At 45.6% G+C, this 10939-nt stretch overlaps 2 non-coding genes across 2 annotated transcripts; both read right to left on the reverse strand.

Moving 5' to 3' along the window:
- On the reverse strand, positions 1-73 carry trnav-cac (transfer RNA valine (anticodon CAC)). The gene has a single exon. It is a non-coding gene; the product is annotated as a tRNA-Val (tRNA).
- Positions 74-5861: 5788 nt separating this feature from the next.
- On the reverse strand, positions 5862-5934 carry trnav-cac (transfer RNA valine (anticodon CAC)). Its single transcript has one exon. It is a non-coding gene; the product is annotated as a tRNA-Val (tRNA).
- Between the last annotated feature and the right edge of the window lie 5005 nt (positions 5935-10939).

Raw genomic sequence — 10939 nt, forward strand, 5'->3', positions numbered from 1 at the left:
AGTTTCTGCCCAGTTTCGAACTGGGGACCTTTCGCGTGTGAGGCGAACGTGATGACCACTACACTACAGAAACAAGCCGCGGTCGCCGCCGCTGCAGCTCAGTGGCATCCAACACAGAAAGTTGAAGCCATTCTACCTTTCGCCTTTCTGTTTCCGTAAACTCGTTGTTTCATGGGACTTGTTTAATTTTGGCTATGTGGTGAGCATGGACGAGATACACCGAAGTATCTGTTTCCACGCGGTGTAACCCGGTAACGTTGTGTTGCTTACACCTGCTTTAAAGAATTACGTTTTTGCGGAGCTTACCGTCGCAGTCTGTGGCAAAATCATTTAGTCTGTTCGACGGCTCACGGGAAAGGTAGCATTGTGAAACACTGCAGAAACGAACGACTTCCTTACTTTTGCTCCGACTGACCATACTCCGTGAAAGTTTCCCAGATTCTCAGTTGAGGATTTTTGCAGCTGGAAGTTACCTCAGAAACCCTGTTAATTCGTAATGTATTGAGCGAATCGCAAAACAGAAAGCATTTAACACGGAACACAAACAAAACTGGAAAACCAAATGCATTTTCAGACACAGCGAGCATGAATGCTAAATGTGAGACAGTCCGGGGGCATGAGCCATAAAGTTATCACACAAATAACAACAGGGCAATTCCAAACTACTCTTTCAAACATACTGGAGCCTGAGTGCACCACCACTGCCCAGACAATGCTGCAAAGAGACAAAGAAAGAACATAATAAGAATGGGCCATAAAAAGTGAATTTCACCAATCACAGTCTCGATTAGATTACCTTTCCCTTCCGATGACTCCAGGACGGAAAAGGAGGAAGTGGGAGAAATTCAATAACATATGACATCGAAATACATTGGAACGATTTTCTCATTGGCCAGAAAACCAAATAACGACGAGTCGAGTCACCGTAGGACTCTGTTTCGCAACAACAGTCTCCATTCGGTTCCAGTAAAAGCTCAACTTGCCTGGAACAGAAAGCAACAGTGGAGCCGCTGGCGATTTTCCGCGCGGGAGGCGAAAACGGTCATGACAGCACAGACACTTTGGAAAATTCGGCACTTTCCCACACCGCAGGAAATTCCCCGGGAAGCAAACTCATTTTGCTTCTGTTTCAAACACAAATGCAGCAGGGGAATGAAACAGCATTTAAACCAGCAGCTCCGCAGAAACGGCAGCGGTGGGATTCGAACCGACCCCTCGGGCGAGACGGGAGCCTTAATCCAGCGCCTTAGACCGCTCGGCCACACTAGCAACACGCGCGCGAGTCCATTTTCTTGCACTTCCAATTGTGTTCCTGCATAACAACAGATGTAAACTCAAGTGAAAAAGGTTCCATGATCCCTCTCCGACTCGCACAGCTGCTGGGATGTGCCCGTCTACAATATCAATTTCTCAGCAGTTAACGATAGCCCATCAATCCAGACAAAAATCACTGGTAAGCTGAGTCTATCTTCTCAGACTGGATTCAGAAACAAATGTATCTGTGAGTGCGTGAGAATATATGATCGGTTATGATTGGGTCAAATTACCATGAGCTACTTGACATTACTGCAATTTCGATTCTTGCTTTGCTAAATGATTTCACCCATTGCTCGAAACAGGACAACTTACACGTTTACACGGAACATGAAACACACTGGACTACAGGGAAAATGCACAAAGCTGAGCAGGCCGTGTCCCAAATCATACCGTGCAGCATAGTTTCAGGCACTGTGTCTGTTTTGCAGAATAAGGTTCCCAAAGAATGTTCCATCCTAAAACCGGAGGTAGTATTACAATCCGAGAACGACAGATTACATTGTAAGGAAGGTCTGACCTCGGGGCCGGTTCGAGATGTCACTTTCCTTGCCTTTTACCTTAACCGTGCAATTTGCTGCAGAGATTATCACACCTGGACATGAGCCTCATGGATACCAACTGAGTTGGAAACCTGTGTGGGAATCGATGAGAAAAAAGCGACTCAATAAATTTTAACAAGTTCCATGGTGCTTTTTAGAAATGCAGTTTCTGTTCACCTCAATCCAAAAGGCAGTTTCTGAACATAGTAACAGAAGTCAAAAGGTAATTACCTCACCCCACCCCCACTCCGGAAGAGGTGCTAACTGCCCTTGATTGCTGTTTGTTCATGATGTGAAGAGCTCTCACGCCTGAGTCACCGTCACGTCTCTGGTTGCTGAGTGAATCACAAAGAAGGACTTTCTCCAGAGCTGCAACTGCCTCACTTCCCCACTCGCCTTCCCCGTTTACATTTTCCTGCTCGTCAGTGATTTAAAGAAAACCAAATGGATGCGATGTCATTCTGTAGCCTCTCTGTCGATTCCTCCGTTTCAGTTCCAACGTGGCTTAGATCTCGGGGCGCACCTTAATACTAGCGACGCTATGAAAGCACAGGTCCAGAGGTTCCTCTGAGAGTGTAATTTCTTTCATTGCTGTTGCTGATTGAATGAGCCACTAACGTGTGAACTGCTCCAAAACATGATTCAGGACCTCTGGTGCCAATTCTCGCACGTTGAATAACGACAGACACCTTCCAAATGAGGTCTTTCAGAGACGACTTTGGGATACATTTGACAGACAGACTAGTTGAAGAATCCGTGGTGCACTGTGACACCAGCACATCAGCTTCTTCCCTGTCTTTGAACCGGGCCGCCTGCGCAAGGAATGCGAATGCGGTAATGCTTTTCGTGGAAGGATCAGAAGGGGGTAACTACACTCTCAAACAGAATGGCATATGATCAGAACGATGTTGGAGAAAAACTTTACAATGCTTTGCACAGTAATTAAATGGAATTGCATTGCACTACGAGAGAAGATTTATTCAAGCAAACTCGAAGGCAGGTTTGCACGTGGGAAAGCAAGCAAGAAAGCTCCGTATTTGTCGATGTCAAAGGCTGCAGTTGAAGAGCAAGACAGTCTTTGCCCAGTTTCGAACTGGGGACCGTTCGCGGGTAAGGCGAACGTGATGACCACTACACTACAGAAACAAGCCGCAGTCGGCCGCGCTGCAGCTCAGTGGCATCCAGCACTGAAAGTTGAAGCAATTCAACCTTTCACCTTTCTGTTTCCTTTAGCTCGTTGTTTAATGGGACTTGTTTAATTTTGGCTATGTGGTGAGCATGGACGAGATACACCGAAGTATCTGTTTCCACACGGTGTACCCCAATAACGTTGTGTTGCTTACACCTGCTTTAAAGAATTACGTTTTTGCGGAGCTTACCGTCGCAGTCTGGCAAAATCATTTAGTCTGTTCGACTGCTCACGGGAAAGGTAGCATTGTGAAACACTGCAGAAACGAACGACTTCCTTACTTTTGCTCCGACTGACCATACTCCGTGAAAGTTTCCCAGATTCTCAGTTGAGGATTTTTGCAGCTGGAAGTTACCTCAGAAATCCTGTTAATTCGTAATGTATTGAGCGAATCGCAAAACAGAAAGCATTTAACACGGAACACAAACAAAACTGGAAAACCAAATGCATTTTCAGACACAGCGAGCATGAATGCTAAATGTGAGAGTGTCGGGGGGCATGAACCATAAAGTAATCACACAACTAACAACAGGGCAATTCCAAACTACTCTTTCAAACATACTGGAGCCTGAGTGCACCACCACTGCCCAGACAATGCTGCAAAGAGACAAAGAAAGAACATAATAAGAATGGGCCATAAAAAGTGAATTTCACCAATCACAGTCTCGATTAGATTACCTTTCCCTTCCGATGACTCCAGGACGGAAAAGGAGGAAGTGGGAGAAATTCAATAACATATGACATCGAAATACATTGGAACGATTTTCTCATTGGCCAGAAAACCAAATAACGACGAGTCGAGTCACCGTAGGACTCTGTTTCGCAACAACAGTCTCCATTCGGTTCCAGTAAAAGCTCAACTTGCCTGGAACAGAAAGCAACAGTGGAGCCGCTGGCGATTTTCCGCGCGGGAGGCGAACACGATCATGACAGCACAGACACTTTGGAAAATTCGGCACTTTCCCACACCGCAGTCAGTTCCCCGGGAAGCAAACTGATTTTGCTTCTGCTTTAAACAGAAATGCAGCAGGGGAATGAAACAGCATTTAAATCAGCAGCTCCGCAGAAACGGCAGCGGTGGGATTCGAACCCACTCCTCGGGCGAGATGGTAGCCTTAATCCAGCGCCTAAGACCGCTCGGCCACACTAGCAACACGCCCGCGAGTCCATTTTCTTGCACTTCCAATTGTGTTCCTGCATAACAACAGATGTCAACTCAAGTGAAAAAGGTTCCATGATCCCTCTCCGACTCGCACAGCTGCTGGGATGTGCCCGTCTACAATATCAATTTCTCAGCAGTTAACGATAGCCCATCAATCCCGAAAAAAATCACTGGTAAGCTGAGTCTATCTTCTCAGACTGGATTCAGCGACAAATGTATCTGTGAGTGCGTGAGAATATATGATCGGTTATGATTGGGTCAAATTACCATGAGCTACTTGACATTACTGCAATTTCGATTCTTGCTTTGCTAAATGATTTCACCCATTGCTCGAAACAGGACAACTTACACGTTTACACGGAACATGAAACACACCGGACTACAGGGAAAATGCACAAAGCTGAGCAGGCCGTGTCCCAAATCATACCGTGCAGCATAGTTTCAGGCACTGTGTCTGTTTTGCAGAATAAGGTTCCCAAAGAATGTTCCATCCTAAAACCGGAGGTAGTATTACAATCCGAGAACGACAGATTACATTGTGAGGAAGGTCTGACCTCGGGGCCGGTTCGAGATGCCACTTTCCTTGCCTTTTACCTTAACCGTGCAATTTGCTGCAGAGATTATCACACCTGGACATGAGCCTCATCGATACCAACTGAGTTGGAAACCTGTGTGGGAATCGATGAGAAAAAAGCGACTCAATAAATTTTAACAAGTTCCATGGTGCTTTTTAGAAATGCAGTTTCTGTTCACCTCAATCCAAAAGGCAGTTACTGAACGTAGTAACAGAAGTCAAAAGGTAATTACCTCACCCCACCCCCAGTCCGGAAGAGGTGCTAACTGCCCTTGATTGCTGTTTGTTCATGATGTGAAGAGCTCTCACGCCTGAGTCACCGTCACGTCTCTGGTTGCTGAGTGAATCACAAAGAAGGACTTTCTCCAGAGCTGCAACTGCCTCACTTCCCCACTCGCCTTCCCCGTTTACATTTTCCTGCTCGTCAGTGATTTAAAGAAAACCAAATGGATGCGATGTCATTCTGTAGCCTCTCTGTCGATTCCTCCGTTTCAGTTCCAACGTGGCTTCGATCTCGGGGCGCACCTTAATACTAGCGACGCTATGAAAGCACAGGTCCAGATGTTCCTCTGAGAGTGTAATTTCTTTCATTGCTGTTGCTGATTGAATGAGCCACTAACGTGTGAACTGCTCCAAAACATGATTCAGGACCTCTGGTGCCAATTCTCGCACTTTGAATAACGACAGACACCTTCCAAATGAGGTCTTTCAGAGACGACTTTGGGATACATTTGACAGACAGACTAGTTGAAGAATCCGTGGTGCACTGTGACACCAGCACATCAGCTTCTTCCCTGTCTTTGAACCGGGCCGCCTGCGCAAGGAATGCGAATGCGGTAATGCTTTTCGTGGAAGGATCAGAAGGGGGTAACTACACTCTCAAACAGAATGGCATATGATCAGAACGATGTTGGAGAAAAACTTTACAATGCTTTGCACGGTAATTAAATGGAATCGCATTGCATTGCACGACGAGAGAAGATTTATTCAAGCAAATTCGAAGGCAGGTTTGCACATGGGAAAGCAAGCAAGAAAGCTCCGTTCTTGTCGATGTGAAAGGCTGCAGTTGAAGAGCAAAGCAGTTTCTGCCCAGTTTCGAACTGGGGACCTTTCGCGTGTGAGGCGAACGTGATGACCACTACACTACAGAAACAAGCCGCGGTCGCCGCCGCTGCAGCTCAGTGGCATCCAACACAGAAAGTTGAAGCCATTCTACCTTTCGCCTTTCTGTTTCCGTAAACTCGTTGTTTCATGGGACTTGTTTAATTTTGGCTATGTGGTGAGCATGGACGAGATACACCGAAGTATCTGTTTCCACGCGGTGTAACCCGGTAACGTTGTGTTGCTTACACCTGCTTTAAAGAATTACGTTTTTGCGGAGCTTACCGTCGCAGTCTGTGGCAAAATCATTTAGTCTGTTCGACGGCTCACGGGAAAGGTAGCATTGTGAAACACTGCAGAAACGAACGACTTCCTTACTTTTGCTCCGACTGACCATACTCCGTGAAAGTTTCCCAGATTCTCAGTTGAGGATTTTTGCAGCTGGAAGTTACCTCAGAAACCCTGTTAATTCGTAATGTATTGAGCGAATCGCAAAACAGAAAGCATTTAACACGGAACACAAACAAAACTGGAAAACCAAATGCATTTTCAGACACAGCGAGCATGAATGCTAAATGTGAGACAGTCCGGGGGCATGAGCCATAAAGTTATCACACAAATAACAACAGGGCAATTCCAAACTACTCTTTCAAACATACTGGAGCCTGAGTGCACCACCACTGCCCAGACAATGCTGCAAAGAGACAAAGAAAGAACATAATAAGAATGGGCCATAAAAAGTGAATTTCACCAATCACAGTCTCGATTAGATTACCTTTCCCTTCCGATGACTCCAGGACGGAAAAGGAGGAAGTGGGAGAAATTCAATAACATATGACATCGAAATACATTGGAACGATTTTCTCATTGGCCAGAAAACCAAATAACGACGAGTCGAGTCACCGTAGGACTCTGTTTCGCAACAACAGTCTCCATTCGGTTCCAGTAAAAGCTCAACTTGCCTGGAACAGAAAGCAACAGTGGAGCCGCTGGCGATTTTCCGCGCGGGAGGCGAAAACGATCATGACAGCACAGACACTTTGGAAAATTCGGCACTTTCCCACACCGCAGGAAATTCCCCGGGAAGCAAACTCATTTTGCTTCTGTTTCAAACACAAATGCAGCAGGGGAATGAAACAGCATTTAAACCAGCAGCTCCGCAGAAACGGCAGCGGTGGGATTCGAACCGACCCCTCGGGCGAGACGGGAGCCTTAATCCAGCGCCTTAGACCGCTCGGCCACACTAGCAACACGCGCGCGAGTCCATTTTCTTGCACTTCCAATTGTGTTCCTGCATAACAACAGATGTAAACTCAAGTGAAAAAGGTTCCATGATCCCTCTCCGACTCGCACAGCTGCTGGGATGTGCCCGTCTACAATATCAATTTCTCAGCAGTTAACGATAGCCCATCAATCCAGACAAAAATCACTGGTAAGCTGAGTCTATCTTCTCAGACTGGATTCAGAAACAAATGTATCTGTGAGTGCGTGAGAATATATGATCGGTTATGATTGGGTCAAATTACCATGAGCTACTTGACATTACTGCAATTTCGATTCTTGCTTTGCTAAATGATTTCACCCATTGCTCGAAACAGGACAACTTACACGTTTACACGGAACATGAAACACACTGGACTACAGGGAAAATGCACAAAGCTGAGCAGGCCGTGTCCCAAATCATACCGTGCAGCATAGTTTCAGGCACTGTGTCTGTTTTGCAGAATAAGGTTCCCAAAGAATGTTCCATCCTAAAACCGGAGGTAGTATTACAATCCGAGAACGACAGATTACATTGTAAGGAAGGTCTGACCTCGGGGCCGGTTCGAGATGTCACTTTCCTTGCCTTTTACCTTAACCGTGCAATTTGCTGCAGAGATTATCACACCTGGACATGAGCCTCATGGATACCAACTGAGTTGGAAACCTGTGTGGGAATCGATGAGAAAAAAGCGACTCAATAAATTTTAACAAGTTCCATGGTGCTTTTTAGAAATGCAGTTTCTGTTCACCTCAATCCAAAAGGCAGTTTCTGAACATAGTAACAGAAGTCAAAAGGTAATTACCTCACCCCACCCCCACTCCGGAAGAGGTGCTAACTGCCCTTGATTGCTGTTTGTTCATGATGTGAAGAGCTCTCACGCCTGAGTCACCGTCACGTCTCTGGTTGCTGAGTGAATCACAAAGAAGGACTTTCTCCAGAGCTGCAACTGCCTCACTTCCCCACTCGCCTTCCCCGTTTACATTTTCCTGCTCGTCAGTGATTTAAAGAAAACCAAATGGATGCGATGTCATTCTGTAGCCTCTCTGTCGATTCCTCCGTTTCAGTTCCAACGTGGCTTAGATCTCGGGGCGCACCTTAATACTAGCGACGCTATGAAAGCACAGGTCCAGAGGTTCCTCTGAGAGTGTAATTTCTTTCATTGCTGTTGCTGATTGAATGAGCCACTAACGTGTGAACTGCTCCAAAACATGATTCAGGACCTCTGGTGCCAATTCTCGCACGTTGAATAACGACAGACACCTTCCAAATGAGGTCTTTCAGAGACGACTTTGGGATACATTTGACAGACAGACTAGTTGAAGAATCCGTGGTGCACTGTGACACCAGCACATCAGCTTCTTCCCTGTCTTTGAACCGGGCCGCCTGCGCAAGGAATGCGAATGCGGTAATGCTTTTCGTGGAAGGATCAGAAGGGGGTAACTACACTCTCAAACAGAATGGCATATGATCAGAACGATGTTGGAGAAAAACTTTACAATGCTTTGCACAGTAATTAAATGGAATTGCATTGCACTACGAGAGAAGATTTATTCAAGCAAACTCGAAGGCAGGTTTGCACGTGGGAAAGCAAGCAAGAAAGCTCCGTATTTGTCGATGTCAAAGGCTGCAGTTGAAGAGCAAGACAGTCTTTGCCCAGTTTCGAACTGGGGACCGTTCGCGGGTAAGGCGAACGTGATGACCACTACACTACAGAAACAAGCCGCAGTCGGCCGCGCTGCAGCTCAGTGGCATCCAGCACTGAAAGTTGAAGCAATTCAACCTTTCACCTTTCTGTTTCCTTTAGCTCGTTGTTTAATGGGACTTGTTTAATTTTGGCTATGTGGTGAGCATGGACGAGATACACCGAAGTATCTGTTTCCACACGGTGTACCCCAATAACGTTGTGTTGCTTACACCTGCTTTAAAGAATTACGTTTTTGCGGAGCTTACCGTCGCAGTCTGGCAAAATCATTTAGTCTGTTCGACTGCTCACGGGAAAGGTAGCATTGTGAAACACTGCAGAAACGAACGACTTCCTTACTTTTGCTCCGACTGACCATACTCCGTGAAAGTTTCCCAGATTCTCAGTTGAGGATTTTTGCAGCTGGAAGTTACCTCAGAAATCCTGTTAATTCGTAATGTATTGAGCGAATCGCAAAACAGAAAGCATTTAACACGGAACACAAACAAAACTGGAAAACCAAATGCATTTTCAGACACAGCGAGCATGAATGCTAAATGTGAGAGTGTCGGGGGGCATGAACCATAAAGTAATCACACAACTAACAACAGGGCAATTCCAAACTACTCTTTCAAACAGACTGGAGCCTGAGTGCACCACCACTTCCCAGACAATGCTGCAAAGAGACAAAGAAAGAACATAATAAGAATGGGCCATAAAAAGTGAATTTCAGCAATCTGTTTTCCCCGAGCCGCAATTCTGATTTTGTCTCTTATTTACAGCACTTACAGTCCATTCAGATTTTGTTTGCCATTTGCCATTCGCCTGAATTGCACACATTTGCATTGTGGGAAGCAATCGGAGCAGCCAGAGGAATCTCACACGGGAGAGAGAGAGAGCAGGAGTGTGTAAATTCCACACAGTCAGTCACACAAGACTTGAATCGAAGGCGGGGTTCTGACGCTGAATGGCGCAGTTCTACCCACTTAGCCCTCCCAATATGAAAGCGCCTGTCCTGGAAGCAAATTGAACCCGACCTCACGCAGTGACAGGCGTGGGACTACCCAGGATTTCTATGCAAAAATAAGCCTATTTGCTAATACTGGAAATTAACATTCGCTTAACTATCGGAACACTTTTTAAAATTACTTGGCCTATTGCCTTGTACGTGTTGGCATCACAAATTCACATCTGAAAACTTCTGAAAGTTATGCGGATTTCTGCCTCTGCAACCTTTGCATGCGCTGAGTTCCAGATTTCAACCCACGGCTGTTTCAAGACATTTGTCTGCACATTCACTCAAATCTTTCCTCTTCTATCCTTAAATCTATGCCACCCTTCCCCACCTCCCGTGATCGATCTCACCATCAAAGAGAAACATTGATTTCAGTCTATGCCATCCATATTCCTGATTATTTTATGCATTTCAATGATGTTTCCTCTCAATCTCTTCGAGTCTAAGAAAAACAATTCCAGCCTGTCCAATTTCTCTTCACAACTGAAACTCTTCTACCCAGACAATATCCTGGTAAATCTCTCCTGCATCATTTCCAGTGCTATCATATCCGTTCTATAATGCGAATTGCAGAACTGCACACAATAGACAAGACAGAGCTGAATGAGCAAGTGAAATAAATGATGTAGAATTCCACAGACAGAAGTATTTTCGAATAAATTTTCTTTTCCTCAGTGCTGCCCTGTGTCCTTTTCCAGAGCCTGGTTTTCTAATAATCTCTGGTCCATGTGGTAAAAGCTGTTACATGAGAATTGATCTCACAACCATAGTATCGAAATGGATTGATTGGCTTGAAGGTGATCACATGGTTCTTCTATGACGGCACAGAGGCGCAAGAAATGCCAAAGTTGGGAGTGCTCCTGGTCAAAGGCGGGGACGAAGAGCATAATTGTTGTATTAGGATACAACACCAGCATTAACCCGCACGACAGATTGGCTCAGCTGAAGCGTGCTGGAGCCTTCAGCGAGAGGTCGGTTAATTGAAAGCATTCTCTGAAATTTTCCTGAACAATGCGCTGTTTTGTTACGTTGACAGTAAGCTGTTTTTGATCACATCGTCTCCGCATCAGCGTCTTGCTCCCAGTAAAAACTCCAGA

Source organism: Chiloscyllium punctatum, chromosome 18 (assembly GCF_047496795.1).
Source record: "Chiloscyllium punctatum isolate Juve2018m chromosome 18, sChiPun1.3, whole genome shotgun sequence".
NCBI lineage: Eukaryota > Metazoa > Chordata > Chondrichthyes > Orectolobiformes > Hemiscylliidae > Chiloscyllium > Chiloscyllium punctatum.